Source organism: Ctenopharyngodon idella, chromosome 6, assembly GCF_019924925.1.
Source record: "Ctenopharyngodon idella isolate HZGC_01 chromosome 6, HZGC01, whole genome shotgun sequence".
Taxonomy (NCBI): Eukaryota; Metazoa; Chordata; class Actinopteri; order Cypriniformes; family Xenocyprididae; genus Ctenopharyngodon; species Ctenopharyngodon idella.
Window position 1 is genome coordinate 27052252 of NC_067225.1, and position 24192 is coordinate 27076443.

General features: G+C 36.2%; 1 protein-coding gene across 1 annotated transcript in view; it reads left to right on the forward strand.

The window, feature by feature from the left end:
* The first annotated feature begins 1814 nt into the window (after positions 1-1814).
* Positions 1815-24192, forward strand: part of chl1b (cell adhesion molecule L1-like b) — a 100534-nt gene continuing 78156 nt past the window's right edge. Inside the window, exon 1 of the mRNA XM_051896630.1 lies at positions 1815-2035. The gene's annotated coding sequence lies outside the window, so the exon portion shown is untranslated. The remainder of the gene's footprint in view (positions 2036-24192) is intronic.

Genomic DNA, 24192 nt, shown 5'->3' on the forward strand with positions numbered 1-24192 from the left:
ATATATTTAGCCAAGGTTAAATCTTAATTTCTAGTTTGTTTTATGGCAATTACAATTATAAATAATCTTATGCAGTTCCCACAAAATATGTCTAATTGCAGTCTACCTTCAGGGGCAAATATAACCATCTTTAAAGTCCAGTGTTTTCTTTACCTCAGAGGGAAAATGCATATTCAGACCTATACGGTCAGCAGACCGCAAACAGGCTGCATATTTATTTCCACATCATTTATTCTCATTACACAATCCTCGGGATGTCAATGGAGCCATTTCTGCTCCATTGATACACCAGTGCGTGAGAGAGGGAGGGAGAAAGAGAGAGTCCAGATAAAAGGTATTATTGTATTCAGGTTGAACTGGTGAACTCTGACACTTTTGAAAGAGGTTGTAACTATTTGCTAACCAAAGGATGACTGTTCATTCCTCCATTTGCCACTGGTAAACACAAGAAGCTTTAAAATTTCAAGGCACTCACATATATATCTCTGAAGAAAAGCAATTGATGTTTTAATTTGGTAATGTTTGCCATATATATATATATATATATATATATATATATATACAACATAAAGTATTTTAGTCTGAAAAAAAATGCAGGTTATCTGCTTTACACACCCTCTACATCCACAGTGATATTCACACAGCAATCAAGCTTGGCTAACAAAAATCCTACTGAGATACTGTTACCAATCTGCATCCAGCTGAGCAACATGTTCTGCTACACTACCCATAACTCAGTGCTACTCCCCTAACCTTTCAGTCATCACATGTCTGATACTCATCGCTATAGATTGGTGTAGTGCAAGCACTTTCCTGCCCCGGCAGTAGACACTTAGATGTGACAGGTGTCCGCCGGCTGACAATAAATCAATTTGGATTTAAGAGAGCACCTACTGAGAAGCAGTGGGCCTCATAAAAAGATCCAATTACATTTTGTGCTGGGTGTATCTATGATCTTGTAAGCCTCTCAATTAGGTTAGACTGGCCCAAATTAGATTAGTTTAGATTTTCGCTGGTCATTTGCTGTCTTTGAGGGGATCCACTAGAATGAGTTAGGCACTCGTTTAGGAGGTATGAATTTCCTCTGTTAATTCTGATGTGTTGGCTATAATGAATAAATTCAACTAAATGGGTACAAATTGATAAATTGATAACTAGGAGTATAACTGACATATATATATGCAAAACAGTAAGTTTGCTTGTGCAAATAAGATTTAGCCTTTTTGGGACTTTCTTCACTGTATATGAGCTCAAACCTATGGTCACTAATCACTATAGCACACAATTTCCATAACAATGTAGTGCCTGTAAATGTTAGGGCACACTACACATAAGCCAGAAGCCACCAATTGTGCTGCTGTCTAAGGTGCTGAAAACCCAGCAGGGGCCAAATATATCATCCAAGTCCTCTGCATTAATATAACACTATTTTGACTATTTTGGCTGGTCTTAGCTGGTTTAGGCTGGGTCTGGCTGGTCTCCCAGTCTGAAAAGTGCTTTAAAACCAGTCAACCTGCTCAGACCACAAGACCAGCTTGGTTTGAACTTTTGTGTTTGAGTTTTTTTTTTTTTTTTTTTTTTTTTTTTTTTTTAAGGGAACATACATTTGAAGTCATGTTTTATGGCCATTTGATTTCATAAAACCGCATATTTATTATCTATTCGAAGTAAAAATAGGAAAGGGGAACATTATACAGTGATTCAGTACCCTACAAATTCCCCTAAGACCTCATAGTGTATAGTCTCATACTATGAGAAATTCATAGTCACCGATTGGCATATTGTTAGTGAGTAGAGTCACTGTCATTGAGGAAGGGGGTGTGTTAACCCGGTCACAATGTAGCGAAGTTGTGAAGGGTTTTCTCGGTTGCCATGGATTTCTAAAAGCTATTGACTGCGTTCAGCCTTTCACTGAACGTATTTGTAAGAGAAACGTACCACTGAAGGAAAAGCATCATCACTCGAGACATTCTGGTGTCGCGCGCTGACTAACAGCTCGAGCTCTGCATTCTTCGCATACAAACTACTGCGAAAGGTAGGCAATTCATTGTTTTTTGGAAAGGAGAGGTTTTTTTCTATAAATATCGTTAAATACGCGTGTTTTAAGACTTTGAATGCCTCTTATGGGATGTATGAGAGTTATTCTAAAGCGTTCTCTGCTTTTGCGCATCTGACAGGTGAAATCAAAGCCGGTTATTTCGAATTACTATGAGTAGCGTACTTGATCTGAACTCCAGCTGTAATATGAAACCCTGTAGTTTGATTTTTATTTACGGTTTGTGTGCTTATACGGCTATTAAGGAGGTTTAGATTATTAAAATATGAATAGAGACGTTTGCTATTTTCTGTTTCACTGCAGGCATTATAGTCAGAACTGCATCATATTTAAAGATAGATTTAAGTGGTCATATGCATAGTGGATATTGTATTGATTTTTGCTTAAGCAATATATATGTATACCTAACGAGAAAGCTGTTAGATTTGCAACTTTCTTTCTCTTGGTTTATAGCATAATAGTGTGTAACAATAATAAATAATAGCATAAATCAGTGGCATTTTGTTCTCATGGGACTTCAAGGATGTAGTATAATCTGTGAATCTAAAATTCACTCTGGCGTGCAGATGTATATAATACAGATATGTGGTACTTTCATTGCACTTGTGGTGCTTGAAACATATTGTGCTTTTGAAAAGCATGCCCTTGGTAGCCCTTGACATCCTTACCACCAACATTAGTCTTGAATAGATGCTAATTTTCCTCTACAGGATTGATCTCTTGTGTTTTTTGGAGTGCTTGGCTTGCTCTTGGGTTTTCATTGAACCCCAGGCTATACGGTCTTAAAAATAAAGGTTTTAGTTAGAAGAAAAGGTGGTTTTAGAGCAAGCCAGTTCAGTAGGAGAGTCTTTTCAAGTTCCACAGCATACTTTCTATTCTCTAGTTGTTTAGAACACATCTATGTACTGCAGTGGCATGTGGTGAGCTTTTTAAACTAAGAGGAAAAGTCCCTTCCATGCATTGATAGAGGTTTTGTAAATTCATGTCCATATCCATTTGATGGTGAAATTGTTTCCAGGTTAAATGCATATGGAACCATATTTATATTATGTTATATTATAAATAATGACCTTTTTGAATCAATAGTTATCAAATCGTCTGCAGGTGGATGTAATTTGTATAAGTAATTTTAGGGTCATTTTGATTTGGATTGTGACCAAAAGTAAAGATGCCGGTAAGTTGTTTACTTTGTAGTTTGTTCCTTTTTACCAGTTTGACATATTCGCACACCTTTTTTGAACATCTTAGGCAGACATTATTGTGTTGACAGAGTGATCAATAGCCAATCATGGTGGCACAGAGGCACCGCCTCCTCTCACATGACGTTTCACTTGTATCTTTAAACTATATCTACTGTTGACACTGTTGTACAGTGTTAATTCATTAAAAATATGTTCACATTTATTTAAATCTCATATTTAGTATTATTTGTTTTCTTTTCTTTTTTTTTCTTCAATTTTTAGTCAGTAATATTCTCACCTGCTTTTTTATGTTAGTAATTTATTGAATCACGTTTAGTATTATGTTTTATGTTTGCAGAGTCGATTAATTTCTTGCCTAATACATTTTATAAAAATGAGTGATGTATACATTGTTTGATCCCATATTTAGTAATACCTTGTTTTATATTAATACCTTCTTTTTGAGAAGGCACCTTTTCCTTCCTTTTGAGGAATCAACCTTAATATACTGGTATTTTCAAGAAACTAGAACGCTGATCAAAAGAACAACTTGATATAACATCAAGAACCATTGAAGAGCCTTTCATTTTAAGAGTTTTAGTTGTACAAAACCCATTTACATAACATGTAAGCTCTGTGAACTTCTTAAGTAGGCTCTATAATGTAAAACATATTGAATGCAGCCCTCACAGTCAAATTTTGATGTGATTATCAAGCCTTTGCGCCTATTATGAAAATCAGATTCTTTCTAAATCTGTGTCATGACAGCAAGATAAGTTACTCTACTGTAAGGAAAACAATTAAAGTCGCATTAGAGACAGAAGGCAGCCTCGCGTGCTTTGAGACTTCACGAGTGAATTCAGTACCATGAATTAGGATGATGATTGGTTTCTTCTCTGGTCCACAGTAAAGAGTGTGGAAAAGCCAGATAAGAAATGAGTTGGATGTTCCTCCACTGAGACAGTGGGTGTTGATTTGTTACTAATGAGCGGTGGCAGAGGAATGAACATTGTGCTCATCTGAGCTTGTGAGAACACCGTAGATGGCTGGTTTTCTATTAGACGTTTTTTTTTAAATCCCACTACCAGAAACAAAAGCGAACATTTGTTTCACATTCAAATCTTGTTTATGTACAATATCCATTGGGGCTAGCTATAATCATCATTATTATTATGCAACAATTGGGTGGGTCATACATTTGTGTGTTTATTTACTAGGCAATTTAATGGCAAAATTATAAATCATTAGGCCTACACATTGTTTGAAAGTCTTATGATGCATTATTTGACAGATAACAAAGTTCAATGTTTCAGAACTCATAAGAACTTCTAATTGACATCGTCAGCCTCTTAAAACGATGAGATGTTTCTTTTTTAGTTTGATGACCAAGTACTAAAATACCTATTTAAGTTCAATTTTACTGAAAAATAGATTAAATGATCAACTGTTGTTCATGTTTATGCTCATTACTGTCTTATCTAAGTTCAGACCAGGACTCCTTCATGGCATAAAGGCCATTTATTTGCCAAATTTTGCCAATTGAGGCCACTGTGAGGAAAACTAGGGCAAATTCCTCTCACCATCAACCCAGAAATAGAACACTGTAAATGGACAATGCAGCACGGCACCATTATAATGAAAGGTATTCTGTGCCTATCAGATGCCTGTCACCCAATAAAATGATTTTCTAATGCATACAGTCTATGTGAGGACCAAATACTGCTGCTTGTTGAGGAGAGGTGCACCATTTTCTAAGCATTCAGATTTATGATTTCAATTGGTGGGTGATTAAAGGTGAAGGAGGAACTGAGGCATAGGCTATCTATAGGGAATGGAATAATATAAGCACATATAACACCTTAGGAACCGCATAGAAACCACCAACAACAAGTTTGATGTTTGTGGGTTTTGCGGTCAAGCACCAAAAATCTAGTTCTTTATACTCTTTGAAGACCACTGTAAATTGATGTGTGATAAGACCTTTTTCTTATTCATGATATACTTTTATCTTATTCAAAGGTTGCAAAAACAATTCAGATTTCATTTTGTGTGTGAGATAACCTGTGTGGCCGAGCGCAGTGTAGTCTAACTGATTTTCACTGTGGATTCGAACCATCACAGGCAGAGATTAAAACCTACACAGAGGCCTCTCATCTCCATGTGTGATGCCATATTCACTCAGACATACAAATTCAATTGAAAAACACCTGCGCCCTAAGCTAAAAAATGTGCTGCATCTCGCTTTTCATTTTCATGCGAGCTTAATGCAGGCGCCAAAGTTTTCTAAAGCAGAACGCTGCTAAATAAATAAATAAATGAATGAGGGTGGCACATCTGAAAAGGAAGCGCAGATATGATGTGAATTTGTGTGAAAGGAAATTTGAGAGGGAGGAAAAGTTATTCAGAATGAGCTTTCTAATCTGGTTTGCAAATGCAATATTACAGGAAATGTCACAGAGTTGACATTTGCAAACTTTGCAAACTGGATATGGTTTGGTAACAAACACAGTATCAGTTCTAAATCATTTTTCTCAAGGACTAAGTTAGAGAGTACTGTTAAACATACAAACACTTTCAAAGGGTCAATTGTTCAGTCCAAAAACACTCTGTCATTACTTGCTTAGTATTGTTACTTTCTTCTGTAAAACACAAAAGAAGAAATTACAGAATGTTCACATTGCTCTTTTCCATACTTAATGTGGGCATATAGTGGACTCCAAAAAGTACAACTGTTTGCTGTCATTGACTTGAAATCAGCTGCAATGCATCTTTTTGACACACAAAGTTTGAATATGTATGCATAAATAAGATTTAAGAGAAGTAAAGCTTTATTAATAAAGTGCTTTTTAAAACCATGTTTACAAAGTGCTTTACTGAAAGCATAATGTCATACAATAATATAAACAGTAAAAATAAAATAAGACAATATATTTTTATATACAATTATTCAAAAAAAAAATATGTATAATACATAATATATTATGTATTATTATATTATTATTTTATAATTTTATATATGATAATATTATAAAATAAAATATTACTTTTATAGTGATTTTTGTGATTGACAGCTCCTGAACACTGCTTTTGTTGTACTGTAAAACTGTGATTTTCACACACTGGGTTATTTCAGTCCAGATTTGGGTCAAATATGGACAAACCCAACCATTTGGTTAAATTTGTAAATTACATTTTTAACCCAATGGTTGGGTTTGTCCATATTGACCCAGATTTGGGTTATAACAACCCAGCATTTTTAGAGTGCAGAGAGCAAATAAATTTTTTTTTTTTGTGCCCTTTAAAAGTCCCTCTGTAGTCAATAATTTTATCCCTTAAAACTCATATTTGATCACCAAAATGACATATTTAAACGTTTTTTTCCTGTGAAAAAAAAAATTCTTAAAGCCTTAAAATAGTTTGAATGTAACTCTACACCCCTGCTTCATTTATTATATGCGGATCTATCAATATGATAATTAGCCCCGCCTCCACTCACTCGCACGAGCTCAGACGAGATCGACTCGGTTAACTTACTGAGGTAAACGCTGCACAATGGTATCGCTCTTTATAATATCGGACACATAACGGTAATTAATATGATTGGCGTTTTGCTTGACTATGTTATCAAACAGCTAATACGTGTTGCTAATGTTACACAAACCATGTTTACATTCACGAGTCAGACAGCTGCCTTATTAAAGTCAGTATCCTTAGAAACGCTTTAAAGAACTCAGAACGTCAGTGAAGAAAGGCATATGGCTCATCATAACATCGTAATATGCATCACATATTGCTAAATCTACCCGATTTTTCATATCAACAGAAAAATATACCGGGATAACCTTCTTTTGAGACTCCCTTGCGTGGTCAGTTAATGATATGCTAAAGCCCGCCGGCACGTTGACATGATTGGTTACAAGTTTGTGACGTCAGAAACGCCAGCAAACCGCGGGTTTGATACTGTCTTTGGTTTACTGCAGTTTTAAAGAGAAAATACTCAGCAATGGTGTTGACTTATGAATTTGCACATGGTTTGTCTTAAAGCATGTTAAAAACACCAGAGACATAAAAAACATTCAAAACTTGATTTTCACCACATGGGGACTTTAATAATTGTAATACCTTGGACATATGCTATGATTAAGTCCTTGGTACAGTAAATGTTTTCTAGTACATGACGTTACTATATAAGCTTCTGTTGTCAATGCTGAATACATTGCTCACAGTGAGACTTTCTTTTTCATGATTACTGGCTTAAAGCCACTATCTCTGAGATCTTCTTGTATTATTTTTTATTAAACTATTCTCTCTGAAGGAGAGGGCAGCGCCTGTGTGTTTGTGTGTAGCCTGTGTATTCTGTGGTTTTGAATGTGGGTGTGAATAAGATCAATTCTGTCTGTTGAGCATTGGGGGAGGGGAGTAACGGGTAGCCGTAGTAAAGATGCAGTGATTATTGTGATGGAGGATCTCCCCCATACCTTCTTTAACAGGGTGGTTGTCATTGGAGTTGCTCGGTCACCGTCATCACTTGCACCAAAAGGAGAATTAATATAATGAGGTAATACTGAAGGACAAACCCGAGGAGGTCAATCTTATCAGACATGTTCAGGGTTCCCTTTATCCATCCCTTCCCAAGAGGCAAACCAAAAACACCAGGGCCGGTACATTTTACAAATGCTTAAGGCAGTAGGAAAGCACAGTTTCTGGATGAACTAGCATTAGATGTTGTTTGATCATTCAGTGTGTCTTTTTTTGGATCCTGAAGCACTGGATCGTTAAATACTGAAGGTAATAGTCTTTTATCATTCGGAGAAAGTCCCCCTGTAGTAATAATTTTACCCATTAAAACTAATCTTTGATCACCAAAATTACATATTTAAACATTTTTTTCCTGTGAAAAAAATTTCTTCATGCCTTAAAATAGCTTGAATGTATATTGGGTTGCGATTATTATTTCATGTTGATTTAAATAATTTTGTAATCATCATATACTTTCAGATGTGCTTCTGGCTGTTTTGCACGGAACCCGGCACTTTAACCATTTATAAACCCGACTTTATGATTACGACTTTATATTTTCCAATTCTGACTTTATATCTCACAATGCATCTTTATATCTCACAATGCAACTTTATTTATTGTAAATTCAACTTTCTATCTCGCAATTGTGACGTTTTAGCCCATAGTGTAATTTTATATCTGACAACATGACATTACTCTGAGACTGACTGTACTATACCTGGCAACAGTATAATTTGGGAGGGAAAAAACATCCAATTTGTCTAGGGTGATAAAACTTTGATGGTAACTTCATAATAACATAATACCTTTGCGTCTTTATTCATGTGTAACCTTATCAAATTAGCTTTGATATGGGAAGCTTAATTTTTTTAATATGAAACATCATAGTGTTGCACAGGCCTTTGAGGCAAAATAACGCCAGCAGCAACATTCCCTGCAGGTTGCCCATCCCCCAGCAAGCCTGTGGTCATAGTCTGATTAATGGTCCTATCTCTTTCACAAATCTCCACTTCCATCGATGCACTTTAAATCTTATTCATGAGAAAGGACATATCAGTTAAACAATAGGAGATACAAGTTTGAACTTTTCAAGACGTATATCGTACTGCACCACAGGGTGCCGCATTAAAAAATCATGCTAGTATATGTCCCATAACATGGTGTGAAATATAGCATGCTCATGATATCTACCATATAATATTTCCTGTGATAGTGATATGACATGCGAAGCATGTGACACTGATGGAATTTATACAAGCTATTATTCAAATCAGCAAGACCCAAACTGTGAAGGGAGCGGATTATATAAAGACAAAAAAATAAAAAAAATAAAAAATAAAATGATGAATGGGCTTTGACTGCTTATGGAATAGCGACATCTTTGTCCCTGGGGTTCTCATAAAGGAGGTTGTGTTTCAGGGTATGGGCAAGCTTGGAAAGGCACCTCAAAGATGGAGTGGAGGGAAAGAAAGGATGCTAGAAAGAAAGGATGAAGGAGGATAGATGTGACAGCCATGGGGACCTAAAAGTTCATGGCAGTGAAAAGACTCATTGTGTCCAGGGACGTGATATGAAACATGTAGTGGTTTGCTTTTGCGCCAATCTGTCCCTCTCACTATGTAAACAAGGATGTACCAGTCACAGGACCTGCAAGAAGACCTTTAAAAAAGAAACATTTAGCTGTTGCGTTAACAAGGTCCTTTATAAACTGAACAGGATTGTTCACCCAAATATGAACATTCTGTCATGTCCTTACAAACCTGTATGATGTTTTTTCTTCTGTGAAACACAAATGGAGATGTAGTTTAAAGAGTGATCATGTTGGTCTTTTCCTACAATGACAGCAGATGAGAAATGGGCAATAAGTTACATTTTATGCACTACTAATTATTTGAGCATTCAACATAACTTCACCTATAAACTATGTATTTATGAGAGCTAAACTAAATGGCGTGCACATCGCCATGCATGTCAGGTTTCATTCAGTTTAATTCAAAATAATATTAATAATAATAATGTCAAATGTTATTTGTTGTAAGTATTTGTATTGCCCCTAATTAGTTTTAGATACATTCTCTGTAACACTTAAAGCCTTTATATATAGACTAATGCATTATAAATGTATTTTTAATGCACTAATGGCTTGTAATGCACCTTATGATGTATTGTACTGATTGCATTGATCTCATGAATAATTGTAACCACAGTTATTCATTGTTACACCTTAAGAAAGTATAATACATTAAAACACATGGCAAACAACCAATTTCAGATGTAACAAGGAATCTGCAAACATTTTTTTAATGCAGTTTACCTTTGGATACAATTATTTATGAAAATATGTAATGCATTACAATGTGCATTATGAATACCTTTAAAATATATTATACAGGCTTCAAGTAAAGTGTTTTGCTTAATAATTACATTTATGCATTTGGCAAACGTTTTTATCCAAGCGTCTTTTATTGCGTTCAAGGTACACATTTTATCAGTGCTTTCTTTTCCTGGGAATAGGACCCATGAAGGAATATACTAATTGTTTTATTATTAAGGTACTGTATTTCAGTGGAAATGTAATTCATTACCGTTGACAGTTACATGAGGGAAAGTGAGTATAAAACAACCCATTTTAAAAAAGACCTTATGAATGGCTGGTGCAAAATGGACAAAAAAGCACCATCAAAGCAGTTAATACATCTCAGAATCTATATTAATTTCTAAAGCCAAATGATAGCTGTTTAAGTAAATATAAAAAAGTAATTATTGAATGAATCTTGTTTACTTTTCACTATAACTGCTCATGCTGCTCTTTCCATATTCTGTTGAACTCCTTTTGTATCCCACTGAAGAAAGAAAGTCATACAGGTTTGGAACGTCATCAGGATGAGTAAATAATGACCAAAGTTTTATATTTTTAAGCATGAGTTTTGAGATCAACAGAAGAGTCAAAACTAAGTTAAATAATTTAAGCAAGGGCTTGTGGGTCATTAACTTGTTTTATTGTCTGAGTTCAACCTTCAAGCCAAAGCTTGTCTTGCATCACATTGTAAATCAGTCCTAATGGGTATGAACTCCATATGTGCACACATAAACAAAAACAAAACCAGCAGGTGCAGTCCCCATGTGAATGAGACCATTTCTGCCTTCTCTAATGCCCACTTCCATTTGTTTAGCATGCACTATGGTCTTAACAAGCCTCTCTATACAGTATATCCAACACGGAAACCATGTCTATCAGAATGACAGAGTGTGAGACCCATATATAACACCCCCATTGGGACCCATTACATTGTAGGTGCTATAAGGAGACACGCAAGTGGGAAAAAAAAACCCACTACACACATACTGCTAATATATGTGCGTGCCCTGCATGGAGAGATGATGTTTACTGGCTGAGAGCGGTAAAACACCATTAGCCGGGCATCAGAGGGTTGATGAGCATTGATTAGAAAAGAAGCATGGAGGGCATAATAAATGGCTCGCAAAATGAACTTAAGTCTCTGTCAGTCTCTCTATGTGCACTCAAACCTTAAAGACACTGTTGCAAAGAAAACGTCTTTAGGTAATTTGATTTAGCCTTTTATATGTGAAGTGTTGCACAAATCTCAACATATGGCCAAAGATTGTGTGGAAATGTAATTGGATTTAACCCAACACAAATCAAATTAGCTGGTTAAATTAGCTAAATAATTAAGTTTGAGTCTTTTGGTGAACCCTCATTGTAGATGTGAGAAGAACTCGCATCAGTCTTCAAAACAATCTATCTATATATCTCATTTTTAATTCTGCTTCCTTACATTTAAATTTAAATTACAATTCCGCATCCTGTTTTCTACCTCAATTTAAAATTAATTTCATCATTTAGGAATAGAATAGGAATTTAAAAGGCATTATTAATGAATTTCTCTGGATATGTTGCTCCTGGTTGGGGCACAGTTTAATGTCTGACAAAGAGTTTGCGGAAGGATAAGACAATCTTTGTGTCTGTCCTTGGCACTGTGCGCACCTAATCATGCTTAGGGCCAGAAGCACAGCGATATTCAAGAACTCAATGTTCACATCCTGCAGGAACAGCAACTGTTGTACCAGAACGCTGCCAAACCTATAATTCAACACTGCATTTTGGGACCAATACCCCATGTCCCTTACTGACCCCGCTGAGAGCCCATGGCCTTGTGACCTCATTACATTTTCTTCTGCAGGTCCCAATGAAATCTGATAAATTCAAGCCAGACTCTAATTTGTTTAATTTATCTTTGTATTTAGAGGGAATACAGATGTGCTGTTAGTTCCCATAAGGGTGATTGGTCACTAATTTGGGAAATGTTGGGAAATGAGGAAACTGGGTTCTTGGATAACAAGCTTTGGCTTTCAGTTAATTGCGATGAAAATACTGTTATTGCTTTAGCTTCTACATCCCAGTCCTGTAGCTCAACTGGTAGAGCATGGTTCTAGCTTGATTTCAACATACAAACTGATAAAATGTATATTCTGAATGCGCTTGGGCAAAAGCATCTGCAAAGCGCATAAACATAAATGTAAATCTCAAAAGCTTAAACCCGCTGCAGTTACATTATTGCAAATGCAGACCTCTGGAGTTGGTATAGCATTGATTTAGCCTTTATTTGAAAGATGTAATTACTGTGGTTAGTGACAATTGCTGCATGGCAGATTTAGACACATAAACTACCAGACAAAAGAGCATAAGTGATGGCAATTTCAGCTTAATTGATTTAACTAATTACAGACAGGCAGGTTGCATTAGCAGAGTGCTTTAGCATAGCTCAAACAAAGTCTATTGATGCAAGATGTTCACATTTTACATAGCTGTGCTGCTAACTTTGCAGTGCTTTCATGTGATACAAATAGAGATAGAATGATCTGTAAGCAGAAGAATGAGATACCTCAGCTTTTTTACTTCGAAATCCAATTTTGTTTGTGGAAGTCAATTTCCGCCTCTAAAAAAAAAAAATCATGCGATTGAAAAATTATGAAAATGTTGTAACTATGACAAAAATAATGAAAAGTTGTAACTATGACAAAATGGTGTGACATAATTAATAATTTCATTTTTCTCTTAATTATGACTTAATCCCCCGGTTTCACAGACAAAGCTTAAGCTAGTCCTAGACTAAAATGCATGTTTGAGCTGTTTTAACTGAAAGTAACTTGCACTGACATATCTTAAGTTAAAATATGTCAGTGTCATTGTTTTCTCTCAAGATGCACACCAGTAAGTTTTTTTTTTTTTTTCTAGTTAATGCTTATGAAAGCTACTTAAATGCCCTAATTGAACCAAGGCCTAATCCTGGCTTAGGCTAAGCCCTGTCTGTGAAACCAGGGCAATATGTCATAATTTTGCCTTTTTGTGTCACAATTATGACTTAGTATGTCATAACAATGATTTACCAAAGCAGAGATTTTTTTCTTTATTTGGCAGAAAAAGGTTTCCATAGGTTGTGTTCTTTTGGAATAATGTAATGCTCGGCTCATATCTTGAATGTTTACATGCAAAATTGTACTTTTATGTAGTTCTTTTGTAAAATGACTTTGAAGTGCATTTGCTCAAAATGTGAAGAATTTAAAGGCTACAGAAACACTTAAGAAAGATTTAAAGGCTACAGAAAGATTTAATTTAATTTACACATTCTGTGTAAGTTGAAAATCTCGAGATACTTCAGTCTGTTTTGGCTCAAGAGACATTAAAAAATATATAAACTAGTAAAAACAGTTCACAGTTACCTTTTATGTTATCTCACCTGGGAAATGATTATCCTACTTTAGAATTAATAACATAGACACAGTGGCAATAAAATCAAAAGATGTTTCAGTGTAACAGCTACTAAGCTCACATACTGATCGCTAGGTCTTGTTTGTTGTTGTGTTGTTTGCTTGCAAGCTAGTAGTTCCTACTTGACTGTTGTATTCAAGCTTATAAGCAAAGTTGCTATATACTGTATGTGTGAAGGGCCCTCAACAGTCAGATGTAAATGTGAAAGCTTTGTATGGTTATTTTAAGAAACATAAATATATAGGATACTAGCTTGGTTATCACTTTCAGACCAAGAAAAGCACGGAATGACAAAAAGAAGAGTTCTAATTTGATTTCATTGGTTGGCTGTCCTTGACAAAAGAATTTCAAGCAAAGCATCTCATAATTAACCCTAATTAGTACATACTGATCCTTTATTGCCATTCTGCAATTCATCTTTTTTTTAAATTCAGCTCTGTCGTCTCTTACCTGTGTCTTGAGCAGGTTTCTGCGCTCTGCTAATTATCTAGCTGGGAAAGCGAGCGCGGATACGTCACTGTCAGCGCCGAAGCCCCTCAGAGACCTGCTGTTATATGACTCACCTCAAATATGGCTGCCAAAGTGGTTTCACTTCTTTGTCAGTCATTGTACCAGCTGACATGGATGAGAAGAGACACGAACAAAGCAGTTTTGCACACTCCTTTCCTGCTAATGATGTTTGAGGAGAACGGGTATGTTAGCTTTCAACACAGTCTTTTTCTATATATCATGTGTCTACATGCATTGTGTTGGGCTAAATGCGTATGACAGCAAAACAATAACCGTTAGGCATTTCGTCAACATCATTTGCATAGATTGTTCAGATCAAAAAAGGTCTTTTGTGTCACTGACAAGCATCATTGTAACGTCTATTCATATTTTAATTATTTATATATTTACAAAATAGTTTTTCTTTTTTTCCATAATTACAAACCAATTCCTGCACCGCTTAGCCTGTTGCAAAGTGTACATTTCAAACGATCGGCAAAGGTTATCTGAACCCTCGCTCATTTAGAAATGTCACAGATCCAGAACTGTCAACAAACCCAGTGGTAAATTGCATGATGCAGGTGTTCTTCCTACACCCGAGGTCTGTTAAATGCGACCCTTGTGGTGATCTGGCAGCGTGTGGTGGTAATTGGACGACGGGGCTGTCCATCATACAAATGGGGTCGAGAATCAGAAAAGCCCTGCCTACATTTTCACAGGCCATCAACTATGATTGACACGTTGAGCTCTGCTGTGCTAGAACAGCCCCGAGCGGTTTGTATCTGATTCATTACATCCACTAACTGAATCTTTCAAGACTGCTGTGTTTGAAGTTGTTTTCGCTACTCTTTAATGTATTATTTTCCATTGACTGCAGCTAAGCCGGTTACTATGGGCAACCTGTGTCACATGGGACCCTTGATAGAACTACTAGCGTGTGAGGTGCCTGTGGCGTAAATACACCGTTTCTCTACACGAGCACGCAACAGAAGGAGAGGAACACTATTTCATCTGGCTAGTACCATGACACAGAATTCATGCAGTGCGTATTATTTTGATAAGCAATTTTTTGGTCTTTCAACACAATTGATAAAAGCTGCATTTAATTTGCAGAGCAGGTTTTGCAATTTAGCACTGTTTTTGAACAAAAATGAAAATTTTTTCATCTTATATTCACCCTCATGTTGTTCCGAATCCTAACCTGATGACTTCCATGCAACCTAATAGGAAAAATAATGCACTGTAAAGTTGTAGATAAAACAAAGATTATTGGAGTACATTTTACATGAAAATACTATTTCAAGTCTTTCTACTTCAAAATGTTATATGTAAATTCAAATTCAATCATTTCTTTGTAATTATTTGTATCGATTTCTGAGTAAAAAAATGTTTTTCAGTGTGGAAACTGTGCTGATCACTCTTTTACAAGCATATGAAATAAGGACTGGAGCTTTTCAGCTATTTTCCATGTCTTCTGAATTCATATGACAGATCTGTGTGATATACTGACTGAACTTTGCATCCTTGCCCAGACAGCAACATAGTGTGGCCCAGATCTGGCCCACATCTGGCCCACATCTGGTACAGTTATCCCTCCAGCGTGAGGAAGATCCATTTAAAACCGCTCTGATTGATAGATCCGTTTAGATCCGCTCTGACGGACAACAAAAAACTCCCTGAAACGTTCTAACTCTTCCATCCAGATAGTGGTATTCTCTGTTTTTACTGTTATTTTTATTTTCTATGCATTCCATTTTTATTCTTATGTATTTGGTTCTTCTTTATGTAAAGCACTTTGAATTACCATTGTGTATGAAATGTGCTATACAAATAAAATTGCATTGCCTTGCCTTGCCTTGGTACATGTGGACTACATGCGGGCCAGATGTGGGCCGGATCTGGGCCGACGCTATGTTGCTGTCAGGGTATTTAATAGATAATTCAAGATGGTATTCTGATTGCAGTGGTTAACAGCTGGAAGGGAAGACTGAGTTATTGAGTAACCGGATCAGTCAGGTTCCTGAATGAATCATGCAAACTGAATCATTTTGTGAACTGAATCATTGATTTAAGTACTAACTTAAAAGAATGATTAGTTCTCAAATTGGAAATTGCTACTTCTCTCTTGAACAAGAAAAGTAATTGATCTCTTATTTTCTGTTTTTGCCTTTTTAATCTCACGAATTCAGAAGATTTAGAACATATGGATTAATTTTATGCAACATTTGCATCCTTTTTATTTAAGATTGAAAGCTCTCGTACCCATTCATTTTAATTGCATGGAAAATAGTGACCTGTAGTGTTCCACAGAAGAAAGAAAGTCTGCTTATTTGGAATGACAGGAGAATGAGTAAACAATTTTTTAAATTAGAATTTTCTTTTTAAGTGTCCCTTTAAGACTTCTATGATCAGTCACCCACAACGGTCACAAACCAAAAGAAAAGGAAGGAATAAAGAAGGAGAGACACAAAGAATAGACTTGAAGTGGGAGGAGTAAGGAGAATAAGGGCACATACTCATGTTCATCTCCCGCTGAACTGTATCTAATCCCATTATCGTTGTACAACAGCATCATATATAATGTCACTTTTTGTTTGGACAGCGATAGAAAAACAATCCCACTCCCATGTCCCATTCCCGCCACCTGTGGCATGAGAGGGCTTGAGCTCCGGTGTGCCAGCTCATCCATTAAAACTCACATTCCACTAAGTCTTTTATGCCACCTTATAAAGGGCACTCGGGCAAGCTCTTCTCCATTCAGTCCCAAGTGCTCAGCATTCCTCTCACTTGACATGAACATCCTTTGCTGGACCCAAACAGCCTTTTATTTGAATTGTGTCTTCAAACAGAAGCTACACTGTTTTGGTCTTGTTAGTAACTTTCTCAACCAGCCTAATTTGGAATAGATGCACTTCTACTTGCTTTCCATCAAAGGTGTTCCGTCATTCTGAAGAACTTCAAATATTCTCATAACATTTTGAATATTTTAATTTGCCAAAACAACAACATCATCATCAACAACAACAACAACAAAACAAAAAATATTGTTTTAGAGGCAGATAACGTACATTTTGACATTTTTTTTATGATAGAGCAATAACCGCTTTTCCATTCACACAATGTTATGTAAGTTTTGGCATATTGCATAAAATTGCTGGATGGAAAAATATGTATATAATATTACAAAATAATAAACATTTTTTTATTCTGTCAGAAGTCGTGCATAAACTACGATAGAAACACATTTACAGAAAAAAAACAGATGTGTATCAGAAAGGTCATTTGACTGAATAATTCACTCAGAAAAGATATTGATTTTGCAATATTCCATTTTTTTTTTTTTTTTTTAATTAAATTTGAAGCTTGGATATTTATTATTTAATGAAATGTGCACCAGTAACATGTATTTACAAAGGCAATTCTGATTTCGTATTGAGGTATGGTTAGATATTTGTTTGTAAGGTGTGAAATCATATATGATTTATGAGCTTTTGATATTCTATTCATAACTACCATATCAGTCTATTAATAATGCAAAAAATGCTCTAGAATGATAAATAATGCATTATCTTAACATAGTTATCATTATATTAACTGTGTTGTTTGCTATGGTCTTGTTGTTGGACACTGCTGTGAGTAAATTAGCATTAGCAGTGGAGTCGCGTCACCAAATTGCTTTTGTGCTGTGAAGTGTGGATGACATACAGTGAGCTTAACCACAACTAGCAGTGAATGCTAACGACAGACTTCACCTTCACTAGACCGGTGAACACAAATATCATCCATTTGCAGAGCGAAACCACAGTTTTTGGGATACAACAGCTTAAGCAGATTAGCATAGCGACACCTAGCACATTGGTGTAAAGACCTTAGGTTTAAGGTTATCGCTCAATGCATTACAACCATGCTTGTCGCCATATTAACCCCACTTCACATATTATCACATACGCAGTTTCATCCCAGTTGGTTCAGTTCTAAAGCTGCAGGTGATGTGGCATTACAAATGGATTTGTCTCATCTACTAGCGTTCAGAACAAAGTAAATAGGAGTGTGTCAAAAGTGGCAAGATATGATTTTATTTCATGTTTTAGTGAACATACATATTTGTCCACTTGGTCTTGTCCACTCTACACAGACCGTAGGGGGGGGAGGGGGTGATAACGGTTTGAAAAAGCCGTGTCTACCTGCCGTTATCAATGGAAGACAGCTGGTGTGAGGAGATACGCTGGGAATTCATAAAGGTCCCGAGCTTGGCAAGATGATTGCTCTCCACGCTGCCTGAAATGAAATCCCTCCTTCCTTGTATTTTTTATATAGACATGCATTAAAGGATCTGTAAAGGAAATGAATTTGAAAATGCAGCTGGCAAGATCGAATGATTTCGGAAAAACAGTCATATCTTTAGGGAAAATAAGGAAAATAACTAATTCTGAGAACAGATGTTGCAACACAATGGCAGTACCTGGGTTTTTCAAAATGGGTGCTTCTAAGTAGCTTCTGCCATTATTTTTCATATTAAAAACATAATTTCTTTATTTCTTTAATATTATTATTTTTTTCTTCAATCCTGAGGATGCTTTTCTGACCTGTCCCCACCTCCGTGTTTATATTGTATTGTATTGTAAAAACTTTATTGTCCCCTACTTTATTGCTACTTTTTCTTCCTGTATTAGACTATATTCATATTTTGGTAGATCATTGTGATAAATATTTGGAATATTTGGAAAATTTTGTCTTTGATTTTAGTTGATATAATACTTAAAAAGCATTTTATATATGTATATATATATATATTATATATATATATATATATATATATATGTATATATATATATATATATGTGTGTATATATATATATATATATATATATATATATATGTGTGTGTGTGTATATATATATATATATGTGTATATATATATATATATATATATTTATATGTATATATTTATAAAACGGTTAGTTCCTGATTGGTCAATAACTGTGTTTTATTCACGATAAAACACGGCTATGACCGCTTCACCCAACGGTTCTGTGTATCACTACACAACACCCTTAGCAACCACTCTTAGCAACGTAAACTGTTCTCAATTGATATTTTTCATTGAAGCTTACTGTATTATGTAGAAGAGTATTGTGAGAAAGAGATCGAGTGAGCGAGTTTATTACCTGCATTCAGATTTAGCATTTTCCTCCAGGTCAGTCCTATGTTTATAATAAAAAATCTGTTTAAATGTCCGATGTATTATCCTGTCCTTTTAACAGTTAAGGGGTTTTCCCGTGACTGACAGCGATAGTCAAAGCATTTGTTAGTTGCGTCTTGTTCTGTGTTCACAACAATTCAGTCTTTTCAATGTTAAAGTCTTCGCTACTGACTGACTCGCTCATAAAGACAGTCTTTGCTGCCATCTAATGACGTTATCATGTAACTTCTGTTGCTGTTCACAGTCCGCTTCGCGTCGTGCCTAACAACACCCTTCAGCTGTGACTTATTCACGATACAGCACAGCCTCTCATATCTTTTTGCTTACATATATACATACAGGGCTTGAAATTAACTTTTTTGCTCACCAGCCACTGTGGCTAGTGGTTTTCCAAAGTTACTAGCCACTCAGCATTTTCACTGGCCACAATTTTGACATCAATACCATGTGGGAAAACTGCCATATAGATATATTTAATATAATTTGGCAGCAGACATATTAGGATGCTGTCAGTTTAAGACCTGACACACTGATCCATTTTACTGAATTACATGCATGTCCTTTCTCAACTCACTTAAAGCATAACTGACTGTTACCCGTGAATACTCTCCAAGACCAGCATTTTGATATTATTTTGTTTGTATTTGACTGTTTAAGAGCTGTATTATTGAGAGGAGGCTTTGTGAGTGATCACAAGATCTGCAGGAATGAGTGAAATTATGCTCAATATGTGCAATCCCACGCTGAAATTTAAGCCCTGTAACTCCAACAATATACATCTGGAGCAAATCTACACACATTTGGCAGATTGGCGGTGTTAATGTCAAATGCTACAATATTACAAAATTGTACTTTAAGAATCACCTTATTAAATGGCACCTGCTTCATACAATGCCCCACCTCTATCTTTAGATTGAAAAAGATTTTTTTTCTGCACATTGTCATTAATTAAGAAAAAAGCCATATTCAGGAGATCTTTATGCATCAGCTAATAAACATTGAACTAGTGAACAATTAACTGGTTTGATCAATTCTCTCTTTGAATATGGGAAGAATACTTAATCATGTAAAGTGCATCAGCGACCACAGGGATGTGGCACAAATACTAGATCAATCAATAGCTGAACACGCAGTCAAAGATGAACAGAGAGACTGCGAGAAATGCATGCTGCATCACAGATATACAGGGACAGGTTCCTGTTTCCCTGGATGCTTGAAGCTTGAATTAAGACAGGCAGCACAATCAGCAACCTTGCTCGCCAGAAGTGGGGGTATGCAATCCCAGGGCTACCACGTAGTAGAAACTCTACAGCCATCATCATTAAAACGCCACCAAAGGCCCAGAGACCATAATGCGTCCTTTCTGCAAGCGCTGCAGTTTTATCTGGCTCATTTGAGACCGAGAAGACCATAGCACTATGAATTATCAGCCATGGGATGCTCCTTCCTGCTAGCTCTTGGTGGTATCCAGGAACAACAATAAGAAGGAAGCATGCCCATCTTACTGCAGCAGTTTTTGCCCATTCTCCTCAACCCTACCACCTGTCAGCCATCTAATAGGGGTTTTAGTCTTCATTTATCTTCATTTAGGGTGGGGAGAGGGGATGGTTTTGTTTACCGTTCAAAATATTACGCGTTTGAACAAGGGAGGAGGGGTGCCCAATGTAGGCTGTGTTTGAGTGGGGGGAAGGGTGCTTTCGAAAGACTCATATACTCGCTTTTCCCCCAGACTCCTAATTACTCTGAAACATTCTTCCATCGTCTTGTAGTCAGTGCTGACAACGGTATAGAATTAAAGATCCTGGATGCCCACAAATGGCATTAACATGTAGATACAAAAATGCTATGTGCATTTATCATGCTGTCAGCAAAGCTATTGAAAATGGAGTGAGTCAATACGCAAGACGACAATACGCATTAATCAACTCTATTTTCATAGTAAATACAATTAAATACAATTTTATTAATAATATATTATAAAATATTATCTGCATAAGTCACGTTGCAATTGTTCTTTGCGCTAAAGTTCGCATTGGGTTTATTTGACTGCAAACCAGTAGTTCATTGGTCCCCAGTTCTGCCCTCCCCCATCCAATTGAAAGCCACACAATCAATGAGAGTTTGATTTAACACTTGCAGCCCCAGAAACCATGAGGGAGCTTTGGCCTGTCCCGCACTTAGCAGTGCCATTGATTGTTACTCCTAGTTGAGCCGCTGCTGTCTGGTACGGCTGATCGATTAGTGCTGTGCATAGTGAGTGGGTCAGATATTGAGAGGGTATTTCTGGCATAGGCAACCTATTAAACAAATTAAAAGTGCTCATATGGATCTCTTCCTTAGCATCTGAAGTATTGGAAAAACTCTTTATTTTGTCCCACTTCGATCAGACCATGGGTTCTTCATCAAATGCTTAGATAAGGTGCATTGCAGGGTTCAAGTTAACATTTCCACTTGCACACATTCCTTTGGTACATTTCCTGTCTCAGCTTTTAATTGATTTTATCATTGCTTAGATGGATTCTTTTCCTTTAAAATCCTTAAAACCCAGGTGCAGTAGTCACTATGAAAAACTTCAGGAAACTGTCCAGTTTAGGAAAATAATGGCATACACTGCAAAAATATATTCTTAAGGAGTTCTGTCTGTTTAATTTTTCAGTTAAAATATTTAGAAATCTTTGAAACACTTTGAATTTACTTGAGAAGCAACGCAAGATATTAAGACTTCAGAGAATGTATCTTTTATACAGGTGTATTTTCTCTTACTGTACTGGCACTGGTATTTTCTCTAATTGTACTTTTTAACTTAAAAAACTTTTAAAACAGTTTAAAAACTGTCATTGGAGAGCAGTACAAAATACAACATACAATACAAAATATCCAAAATACAGTCTATTATAGATACAGATAGATCTAATCTAGTTTGTTTTATTTAAAACCTGATTTTTCATTGATTTTTCATATTCCATTTAAGTGTTATTGAAGGTAACATTTTAAAATGATAATTTATAAAAATGAAAATTAAATATTATAAAATATTAATAAGTGGTTTGGTTAAACATATTGGTAAAATGTGGGGGTTATGTATACAGGAAATACCAAATTACATATCAAAAATGGTGGCATGCATTCTATGTTTGATGAAAATAGAGATCTTTGCAGTATACAAAATGGGGTGATACATACAGGTGCTGGTCATATAATTAGAATATCATCAAAAAGTTGATTTATTTCACTAATTCCATTCAAAAAGTGAAACTTGTATATTATATTCATTCATTACCCACAGACTGATATATTTCAAATGTTTATTTCTTTTAATTTTGATGATTATAACTGACAACTAAGGAAAATCCCAAATTCAGTATCTCAGAAAATTAGATTACTTAAGACCAATACAAAGAAAGGATTTTTAGAAATCTTGGCCAACTGAAAAGTATGAACATGAAAAGTATGAGCATGTACAGCACTCAATACTTAGTTGGGGCTCCTTTTGCCTGAATTACTGCAGCAATGCGGCGTGGCATGGAGTCGATCAGTCTGTGGCACTGCTCAGGTGTTATAAGAGCCCAGGTTGCTCTGATAGTGGCCTTCAGCTCTTCTGCATTGTTGGGTCTGGCATATCGCATCTTCCTCTTCACAATACCCCATAGATTTTCTATGGGGTTAAGGTTAGGCGAGTTTGCTGGCCAATTAAGAACAGGGATACCATGGTCCTTATACCAGGTACTGGTAGCTTTGGCACTGTGTGCAGGTACCAAGTCCTGTTGGAAAATGAAATCTGCATCTCCATAAAGTTGGTCAGCAGCAGAAAGCATGAAGTGCTCTAAAACTTCCTGGTATACGACTGCGTTGACCTTGGACCTCAGAAAACACAGTGGACCAACACCAGCAGATGACATGGCACCCCAAACCATCACTGACTGTGGAAACTTTACACTGGACCTCAAGCAACGTGGATTGTGTGCCTCTCCTCTCTTCCTCCAGACTCTGGGACCCTGATTTTCGAAGGAAATGCAAAATTTACTTTCATCAGAGAACATAACTTTGGACCACTCAGCAGCAGTCCAGTCCTTTTTGTCTTTAGCCCAGGCGAGACGCTTCTGACGCTGTCTGTTGTTCAAGAGTGTTGTTCAAGGAATGCGACAGCTGAAACCCATGTCTTGCATACGTCTGTGTGTAGTGGTTCTTGAAGCACTGACTCCAGCTGCAGTCCTATCTTTGTGAATCTCCCCCACATTTTTGAATGGGTTTTGTTTCACAATCCTCTCCAGGGTGCGGTTATCCCTATTGCTTGTACACTTTTTTCTACCACATCTTTTCCTTCCCTTCGCCTCTCTATTAATGTGCTTGGACACAGAGCTCTGTGAACAGCCAGCCTCTTTTGCAATGACCTTTTGTGTCTTGCCCTCCTTGTGCAAGGTGTCAATGGTCGTCTTTTGGACAACTGTCAAGTCAGCAGTCTTCCCCATGATTGTGTAGCCTACAGAACTAGACTGAGAGACCATTTAAAGGCCTTTGCAGGTGTTTTGAGTTAATTAGCTGATTAGAGTGTGGCACCAGGTGTCTTCAATATTGAACCTTTTCACAATATTCTAATTTTCTGAGATACTGAATTTGGGATTTTCCTTAGTTGTCAGTTATAATCATCAAAATTAAAAGAAATAAACATTTGAAATATATCAGTCTGTGTGTAATGAATGAATATAATATACAAGTTTCACTTTCTGAATGGAATTAGTGAAATAAATCAACTTTTTGATGATATTCTAATTATATGACCAGCACCTGTATAATAATGACAAATGAGATTTCAGACTACTCTGTTCAGTTCAAAAGATTGATAGTTTTCCACTGCTTAAGAAATTAAAGCTTTATGCTAATCAACTCACAAAATAAATGCACACTAAGTGCACTGTAATGATGTGCATCAACCAAACAAACCTTGTACTTT